Raw genomic sequence first — 10,482 nt, 5'->3', positions numbered from 1 at the left:
AATGGATCATTTTCCAGAATAGCATGTTATTTGGAAACTAAATTTCCACAGCAGATTCCATAGTTCTGAAAATTAATTAGAACCTTGAAATTAGCTACAAAAAATGTACATTCGTTTGGGGACAGACAAAAAAGAAAACATAATATGCCAACTTCCCAATGTTTTCTGCTAACAGCTTATTGCATCTTGGAAATTACACTTGCTTTCAGGATTCTTTGCGTTGTTTAAATTCGTAAGTTCATCTCTTTGTTCACTTGTTCACTCCCTAAGAAAATCTAAACCCAATAAATTGCTATCAATGTTTACCAATAAAATAGTTTCTGGGCAATTTTTTCTTATTTTTAAAATTTAAGGAGTTTTATTATAATTAGGTAACTACATACTCCTGGCACAAGGCCTCTGAAATGTTGTTTCTCAAACACTAATGGGTCTTGGGAAAGTTTGAAACTCTCAGTTCATTAGGACTTGAGTAGCTGTTTTCTGCCTAAGAATGAGTATTGATGGAGACGTTGGGACCAAACGCATACTTTCATGAAATATGATAAAAACGTAAGGGTTTTGTTATGACGCACGTAGCAATCAAGAACCTGTTTCTTTTTAGCTGGCTCCTAAAAAGTACCTCCCATATAATTATTAAATAAAAGCACTCACTTATTCAGTACTCCGCTAGCTTTTAAACTCTGAATAAGAGAAGTACACAGTGGAGAGAGGCACTTCCATGGTTTCCTTGGATACTGGATGATGCCATTCAGGTCTATGTTTTTATCTGAAAGTGGTGCCCTGCGGGGAAATGAGGTTTGGTGAGTAGCTGTTTATACATAGTAAGTAAATAGGAACTTTGTTTATTTTGCAAAGCTTTTTCTTTTGACCCAGATTTCTTTTTCTCATCACACCCAACCCTTATAAACAGCGATAATATGATAGAACTGGTGCTTTGTACAACTCTTTTTAACACCACTTAAGAAATCGTAATTATTAAAGAGAAGCTCAGAATTCTTTGGCTCAGAACATTACTCCTTGGGCTGCTTAAATATCTTGACTACTATTATTGATGTCAGACGTATCAATGGACACTGCCTGCCTCTCTACTTTCCTTCAAAAGGAATTGTTTTCAAACTATCAGGAAAGAAATTAATCCTTAAAAAATTCACATCAATGATAAATGTCCTTACCATAATCAAAGCGTAAGAGAACACTAGCCTTAGCCAGCTCCCAAACCCCCTCAGACATTAGCTGCCATTTTAAATGTTGTAGTGGGATCCTAGATTCCCAATAGTTTAAATGCTATGCGCATACAATTTTGACTTTCGATCTCTCAGAACTACATGCTTTCTAATTTTGGTAGCATGATTAATCCTCCTATGTGATAAGTTTTAACCTTCTAATATTTCTTTGGATCGAAATGAACAAATGGCAACAAACTTTAATGCTTAACACAATTTAATAACCTGAAATGAAGGAAGTGTGGGGTATGTTTCCATTAAAAAGTTTCCAGCCACAATTAATTGAACAAAAACTTGTCTTGTTCCAAGATTATTCTTGGAAATGTAATTTCGAAGCCTGTATGAAATCAGAAAACGTACTTTTTGACCATATGAAAGCAATCTCATTTCTTTTGGGACTGATTTTTGGATAGACTTCCGATTTGATATTTTCCTTTTGAACTAGCAGCCTAGGGGCCTGGAAGGGGGGAGGGGAGGGAAGCAGTTCTGTGTTCTTCTGCCAGCACTGACAAAGGTCTGGTTGTCAGTGATACCTTTACAGCTAAATTTACTCCAGAGTGACAGGAGCAGGTGCACCTCGGCCTGCCAGACACTTGTGCACAGGGATCACGCATCTTACGGCCTGACGATCAAGGGGGGAAAGCCTGGGTCTTCATAGAAAAGGAGAGGAGGCAAACGCAGCCCAAACTGGGGGGTTTCTCTTCAAAGCCAGCTGGTCTGGCTTTATTCTACAGGAATTTTTTTACCTGTCAGAGTTTGGACAACAAAGCCCTCAGCAGGTGCTGACGGGTACAACTTCCTGGAGAAGCAGAAAGGCACTGGTGAGTTTCAATTGCCAAAATATATTTTTTTAATATCTAAAAGTTGATTTTGTTATCCTAGAAGAGGCACTGCTGTGGTACCTACATTCAGAAAGCTGATGAGACCACTGGAATCAGAGCCAACTAACACAACAGTGGGTTTGCCCGGTGTAGAAAGTGGAGCTGTTACCATTTGAGAATTTTTTTAGATTAAAAAAAGTTTTTTGAAGGGAATACTTTATGTTTTTAATGTTGGTCTCTTTCATTACTATCTTCAACATCTGAAAGATGAAGAATTAATTACATATATGATAGTATACTATTTAAATAAACACAAATACCATTTCATCTTTTTTCCTAATTCTGTCATCTATTATGAGTAAAATGTTATATTTTTAAATAAATCTCCAAATAAAAATATGAATGGTGCATGCTCTTTTTAGACATTTCATGTGCTAGTACTTTTTGTGTGTGCATGTGATAGGAATATGATTAGGGAGAACATTAAATTAACTTTATTTTTAATACACTGTTTAAAAACATGTATTGCACAGAATATTTATTAAAAGTAGCAACATTTTCTCATTACTTTACAGAGAATTTCTTTAGAGAAAATTCTTTGAAATAACAACCAAGACAGTTCTAAAGCATGTTTTTGCGTCATTGATTTCCAAAATTAGTACGTTTATATATTTGGTATTTTTATTGTGTGAATTCAAAAGTTTAGGCAAAAATATTTTTATTTTCAGAATAGGATTTTAATTAATGCAAAAGATGGAAAAATGAGACCACATGTTAGACACATTTCTAAAAAGTGATTTTATTTCAAGAACTCATTCTTTTAACTATGCTTCAAGCATTTCTCTACAAATTGTTGCATTTTAGCAAATTGAAAACATTTATTTAAGCTAGTAAGGAGCTCAAAGCTAGGGACTATACATAGTAAACATATGAAACCATTTTAATAACCAAATTCCATATTCACAAGCAACATGGGCTAATGAATGTAAAAGACACACAGCATACACTGATCAAAAATGCTATAAATTATTATGCATAAAATCAATTTTCTGGGCTGTGGGGGGTAGGACTGGTGCTTAAGAAGAGAAAGGATCACCAATATAAATTACTAATAGTATGAGGCAATTATTTTATTCTGATAATCCCATAAATAATTTTCAATCTACGTGCTCAACATATAGTTGTGTACTGGGAAAGTAACAAGATCTGACTTTTTAGAAAATAACCATTATATCTAAAACAATTTTCAATGATGACACAGATATTCCACAAATTTATAAGTATTATACTCTTTTACAGTGACAATTGCTGTTTAAAATTATGAAATATTTGTCGTTTAAAATATTACCAGAAATGCTCCACCTAACCAAAAAACTTAATATTTTAAAAACATAATCTTATCTACACTTAATGAACCCATGTTTTTTAAATTAAAACCCAAATATGATTTTCATTATAAATTATTATATGTAGACTATGGTTCAGAAAATTAAAGCATATTTTATTTTTAATATAGAATATATTGTAGTTTCAAAGTGGTATTTTTTGTGTGCTATTTTTCTTCATTATATTGATTCTGGCACCTGAGTAACCATGGTTGCTAAATACTTTAGATAACTTCATTAGTGCTTTAAAGAATGAGTATGTGCTCCATGCACTTGATGATTTCTTTTCAATTATATGGTCAGTTAAATACTATATTCCTAAAGACTCAGAGCACTCACTTGTAGAATAACTAAATACAACACAACTGAACATACACTCTTAAGTCAACTTCTGAATTATATTTGTTACGTTTTATGTGCATAGTACAGTTGGCTATAATTATTATACTATTGGTAATCCACCCCAAGTATAAGCAATAAAAAACTTCTTCCAAACTATTTTCATGACACTTGTGAATTATTGAAGCGTGACTGAATCTATTAGGAACAATGGTAGGTTTAGCCCAAAAATTTCTTATTTATTATTTTAACCACACCTTGAGTTGTGGGCTTAATCTAAAATTCCATGTTTTTTCTTTTAATTATAAGAAGAAGTTTTACTTTCTAGTTTGACATGCAGCTACATGTTTGCCCTTTTCTGATAAACTTCCAACTTTCATGTCATGAAAATACCTATGCCAACTCCTTCAATATAGAGGAATGCTTTCTTTTAATAAGTCCTAGTCAGAAATTGTGGCTTAAAGTTTCAATGACTCATATGAGCCCTAAAAGGTTAATTTGGAAACATACGCATTTTAAGCATTATTTGCAATACATCTTCATATCTTAAGGCCAGCTTATTTAAATGGATAAAAAATAATTATTCTAAATTTTGAAAAGCATTTTGTTTACCTTATATATTCATAAAGACAATCTAGATTCTCCAGCAACTAGCTTCAATAAATTATATTCTGAGTATCAATCTATTTAATTTCAGGACAATGAAGTTTCCAGCTAAAATGACTTGCTTGTAAGTAAAGAAACAAAAATATTTTGGCAGCTTTATATGTATCTCCTCACTGACCAGCCACCTGACTGACAGCTGTCAACTGTCCTCGAGCCAAATGTAACCCAGTAAAGATAAAAATTACATATTACTCATCCCTGTTGATAATACCTGGTGCCAGTAGGTTTTCAAATAGGAATAACTAGACTGTGGATATAAAGAAGTAAAAGAGGAATCATATCAACCACCTACCATTCTTCCTTTGTGATTAACTTATTTCCCCCTCCTGTTCTTATTTATCCTACTTCTGTTGATATCCACATCTCAGACCTACAAAGACTTAATTTCCTTACATGCAATTCACATGTATGTAACAAGTGTGTGTCCATGAAAATACTGGGCAGCCAAGTAATGATGCCGATACATTTCTTTCAACCAAATCTTCTTTGGGGCTCATGAAATCTTAGAGTTGTGGGAGGGCATCTTTGAAGCTTTCAACTACTCATTTCAAAGAAAATGAAACAGAATGAAGCTGTGTTTGAAATTTTCCCTAGTCACCAACATGAGAATGTAGATGCAGACTTGGGTCTGTCTCCCAACTTCATATTCAGTGATTTTTTTTTCTATTAGGCTTTAAACATATGAACTATCAAACTATAAATAAAAAGAGAACATGGAAAATTAAAGTGAGTTACATTCCTTTGGAGAACTGTTTTCAGTCACTAAACTTAATAGCTTCTTGGAGAAATACACAATTTTATCAGAGCATATTAAAATTATTAAATGTAGTGTGTTTTTAAAAAAAAGAGAGAATAAACACATTAAAATATGTATGGTATGTTCTTTTTTAAAAATTCTCTTTGCCATTTATATTGATTTCTAAACTGAAAATGTGATGATGTAGGTAAAATGGCAGAAATAAAAAAATCGGTGGCAATATATGTTTAGAAGATGAATGTAAGAATCAAAAGTTGTTTTTTAAATTTAAAATTTTTTTTAAAAATATTAGTGAATAATTAAAAATACCAAATATACCAAAGCACAAGCTTATGTATAGTACTCAAGTGCAGAATATATTAAATAGTGCATATAATTGACTCAACAACTAACGTGTGTGTGTGTGTGTGTGTGTAACTACCAACCTCTCTGCAAAGGCCTCATCAGCAAGTGTTTCCTAACAGCTCAGAAATTCTATGACTCAATAATCCTGTATTAATATAACTATCTTATATTTATTCAAATAATTCTTAGTGATATTAATAAAGATTTTATATTGCTATAATAGAATTTGTTGATAATGCTCTACAACATACTGATTCAGTCCAGGTCATGAAAATATATTCACGGTAAATATTTCATTCTTTTCTGACCCTCCAGGAAAGAAACTGTGTAGGAGACATCTACCTTGTTCTGAATTTAAAACAATTTATCTTAACCCTGGACTTCGCAGCAATATTTGCTTTAAAGCTCAGACATGCAAATGAATTTAAAAGGGGAAGGGGCATGGCGGCTTAAAACATTGATATAGAATATGGAAGAAAATTATGGATAGGTTTTCCCTGCAAGAGATTAGTCTAAAATAATCTCCAACAGTTTAGCAACTAAATTATATATATAAATTTACAAATATATTTGCTTACTCCACTACATTTAGTACAAATCACCATTAGTCATTAATAAGCAAATAATTTAACAATATCCAATAACAGTGTGTAAATCAATTGCAAGCAAAATAATGAGTAAATAATATCCATTTCTAACCATTGTGAAAGACAGGGGTGTCATAACAAAATAGGCAAAATCACAAGACCTTTAAAAAATTCAGTTATCTCCCTACGTCTCCATGGGGTGTTGGTGAAAGTGAATAAGTTGTCCCTCGTTGGCCTTGGAAAGATCATAAACATTTTCTCTAGAGTTGAAGAGTGTTGTCCAAAGAGCACCGGAGCAGAAGCAGGCAGCTCAGAGTCGTAGAATCAGTTTCACTGCTTAGTAGCTTTGTGATTGGAAAAAAGTCATGTCACCTCTGTGAGGCTACCGAATGGACGAGACTCTGCTGGGCTAAGTGTAAGTCGTAGGGAAGTTATCCAATAAAATATATTTCCTCTGCTTCATGTGAAGTCCCAGAAGAATCCTAGACCATATTGACGGCTTTCAGCCTGCAATGGCATGCCTCACCCTCTCCCTATTGCTATAAGTAGCCCACCATGTCAGCATTTCAAATCATTAAAACTAACAACAGTATTTAGCCTGTGAAATCAGTGGGCAAAACAAAATCACTCTGTAATACACTACCAACCAGCTGGCCATATTTTTCCCACTTGGGTACCCTGGTAACAAAACATGAACAGTCTCACCTTCAAAATTATATTACCACACATAGCTCTGCGGGGCTAAGTTGACACAAAGGATTTGATGGTCACTTACTGTTTTTAGTTTTATAAAATGGGAGAAAAAAATTTTTACAAAAAAAAAATATTTACCACACTCACTGTAAGCCAGTATGATGTGTTCGTGTAAGAAAAAAAACAAATGTTGTAATAAGAAACAGAAGCATCAGAGAACCCCTAAACTGAAGTGTTAAAAACATCTGGATTCAAGAGAGGTTAATGGCACCAGCTGGGTATGAAGAGAGGTTCAAAGGCTGGGAGCATGGATCACCGTGTTGTCTGGGATGGCCATGTTGTGAAGACCCTTCATAATTGCTGGGCAGACAGAGGGAATTACTGAGATCGCAGTGAACATTTATATTGATAGAAAGTCCCTTTAGTGCAAAGCCGATGAACAGTGCTACTCCTGGTTGCAAAGAATCTAGGCTCACAAGTAGCCGGCAGTCACTGAAGCATGAACCTGTCTGTCGGTCACTAACGGTAGAGATACCTGGATCTGAAACCCACTCTATAGGTTTTCCTGAGATCGTGGGATTCAAGGAACATATTCCACCCAAGAAAAGAGCTACTCCTCAGATAAGTAAAGATTAAAAATTGTTCAGAAATTTGAGAGAATTAGGTCACCATATTGGTTAATCAGTTTTCTAATGACAGTGGACAGCATTCAGGGTGTGGCAAATGTAGGTATATGGTTCTGAGTACACAAAACACAGAGTGTATTCTTATATTATTATTTATTGCATTATTTCCCATACAAACAACTGTAAACCTACCTTTGCCACACCCTGTATATGTGGCATGTCTATTTGCTTGTTTACTATAGGCAGCAATTCAGGCAGTGGGAAGAGTTATTCATTTTGAGCTCTCATTCTTTCTATTTCGAAAGGTGGTAACTAATATAAAGTTCTATGAAACTTGTTAAGAATAGTTGAGAGAATAGAATCAAATAATGGGGGAAAGTCGAGGTTATTAAATTAGAAGGCCTTCGCAGATCTTATGCTTACTCTTACCCTAAGGCAGGGACTTGCAAGCAAAATGTATATAAGAAACACCTGAAGAGCTAGTTAAACTGCAGACTCCCAGCCTGTAGCCTGAGGTGGGGCCTGCATTCTGAATGGATTTGGGGCACTCTGATAAACTCTTCTCTGCACTACATTGTTCTGTTCTCACAAGCGCCTTTTCTTCAAGAGGGTCGGTTCTCCCCTACAATAACAAGAAAACAAGCACTTAAGTCTTTCATTTATTAAATTATTTTTATGTGGACTGGTGAATAATAAAGTTCACCCAATACTAGTTGTAAGCCAAAAATCATTCTCAAGTTCTACCTGAGTTTGGGGCACTAAATAATGCAGCTTAAAGCATGAAAAGTGGCTTGAACTGACTCTTCAACAATGTCATAAGAAAACAACATAGACAGTACTTACGAGACGTCATTATGCCATACACATTCAAGTTTTAGAATACTTAATCATCACTGACCTAGAGAGCTTAAGAGGTTATAGATTAGCAATAATGTAAGGGAGACCACAGGCTTTATTTTGCTGTGCAGGAGTTATTTTGTGGCCAGAGGCTGCACAAACTAGAATCTTATAGCTACACTAGAGGCTCAGTGCACGAATTCGTGCACAGGTGGGGTCCAGCCAGCCTGCACCAATGGGGGCCTATTGGGGCCAGGCTGACAGGGGTGGGGCGGCTGCAGGAGGTCGGCCAGCCCTGCCCCCAATGGGGGGGGGCAATTGGAGACAGGAGTGGCACGGGGGAAGGGCCATGGGAGGTTGGCCAGCTGGCCCCGCCCCCTGGACAAACTCCCAGTCGAGGGGACAATTTGCATATTAGCTTTTTATTATATAGGATAAGATTGAGGTGAGAATGTGTGGATAGGTGACCATAAATCCTTCACAAACAATTGATGTACAACATAACACATGTCTTATTCCCTGTGAGATCATCATTATTGTAATTAAAGAGTGATTATGATTAATAACAAAAATAGTTACAAAAACTCTTCTATAACTATATTGTCTATAGTACATATCAATTGTTTAGATATAAACTTCTTTGTTAACAGTGTTTTATTTGGAAGTAATTCAGATAGAAAAAAAAATTGATAATATCGTATGGTCTGAAACAGAAAATGTAACTTCCAAAGCAGTGAAAAACAATCTGAGTAATTATTAATAACCAACCAGTCATGTGTGTGTATATGTGACTTTGCTGAGTTTATAACTGAAAATAGAAAATTTACAACTGAATATGAAGAGATGGAGCAGAAAAGATGAAGGAAGGAAAAAAGAAGGAACTGGAAAATATGGGAATAAACCTGTTAATAAGCTATTTAGCTATTACTAAAAGAGGTCAAAAGAAACAAGAAAATTATAGAATGTGTCTTACCCCCCTCTAAATAATATTCAAAATATTTTACTTAGAAGCATATTTCATTTTTGAATCTCCTCAAAGGAATGATTTTTAATATAAAGTACATTCCATTTGATATGGATACTCTGTATTTACAGGTTTAATGCTCTACTAACATGAGAAATGATTCATTTATGTGCCTCTTCTTTGCAAATAGAAACAGGCTTTATCAATGATTTCATAGAGGAGATAAAGGGCAGAATGCATTTGGCCCTCCAATCCTGAACCTCTACCAAACTCTTCCAAATTCTTCTCTTCATCCAGGAAGCAACACATATTGTCCTTACAAGGTTTTTACATCTCCTTCAAGATGTTTCTGGAGAAATATCACTAACGATACCTCTAGTGGCAGAAGGAAGTGCACACAGAGTGAGATTCAGTGACAACGTGGTAGCTATGGTACAAGGAACATGCAGCAACTATGGGCCTCCTATGCAAAGTGGAGATAGAGAGTAGAACAAAAGGTGCTAACGTGTACAATATTTTTAAAATAATACGTAGACACATTTTCAAGGAGCATCATGACATTTTGCTGATAGAAAGCTCATCTTCCAATCCCAACTTTTCAAAAGCAATAAAATTTCTCCTTTAAGTAAGAACCAGGCTTCCCATGGACTTGAACCCAGGGTTTACCTATATGTTGGCTAAGGGAGTGGGGTTGGGTACCTGAGACATGCTGAAAGTCTCCTCCTAAAAGCATCTTCTGACCAACACAGGCTGGAACTTGTGGAATTTGTGTAGTCCTGGATACTCCTTTGAATTATGAACATCTTTCAGAAAACTTGAAGAAAAGTTCATTGAAAGGAGTAACATGTTGCTCGGTATCATAAAGCAAGCTATTGGAGGGGCTGGCTCCTCTGCTCGAGCAGAGCCCAGGCCAATTCTGAAACATAAAGAGGCTGCTGAGGAATGAAAGGACCTTGTGGGTGAGGAGATAGAGCCACTCAATAAAGAGCTATTATTGATTTTTAAAATTGCTGCTGGGTAAATAGAGCATGCCAGAGAAAAAGCAGACAAATTGAAGGTGAGTTTAGGGAAGTTGGAGACCCAAAGACAAGCGCCAGCAACCTTACAATTTTGCCTACACCCTACAGATGATATTGATTTAAAATGAATTAAAAACTCAGGTTTACTAGGAAGCCACTAATTCTATATATTTCTGCTAAGATTCCTTGAATTTAAGCATAAGATTATATAATCAATAAA

General features: G+C 35.2%; 1 protein-coding gene across 2 annotated transcripts in view; it reads left to right on the top strand.

Annotated features, from left to right (window-relative positions):
- Positions 1-1,847: 1,847 nt before the first annotated feature.
- MEF2C (myocyte enhancer factor 2C) overlaps positions 1,848-10,482 on the top strand; it is a 157,045-nt gene continuing 148,410 nt past the window's right edge. The window contains exons 1-2 of one of the 2 annotated variants that reach the window (XM_081089035.1): positions 1,848-2,044; positions 4,466-4,498. The gene's annotated coding sequence lies outside the window, so the exon portion shown is untranslated. The remainder of the gene's footprint in view (positions 2,045-4,465; positions 4,499-10,482) is intronic. The other variant, XM_081089022.1, reaches the window with a different exon arrangement.

Source organism: Myotis nattereri (assembly GCF_964212035.1).
Source record: "Myotis nattereri genome assembly, chromosome: 4".
Lineage (NCBI taxonomy): Eukaryota > Metazoa > Chordata > Mammalia > Chiroptera > Vespertilionidae > Myotis > Myotis nattereri.
The sequence above is the reverse complement of the archived record's forward strand: the minus strand, read 5'-3'. Positions and strand labels throughout refer to the sequence as shown.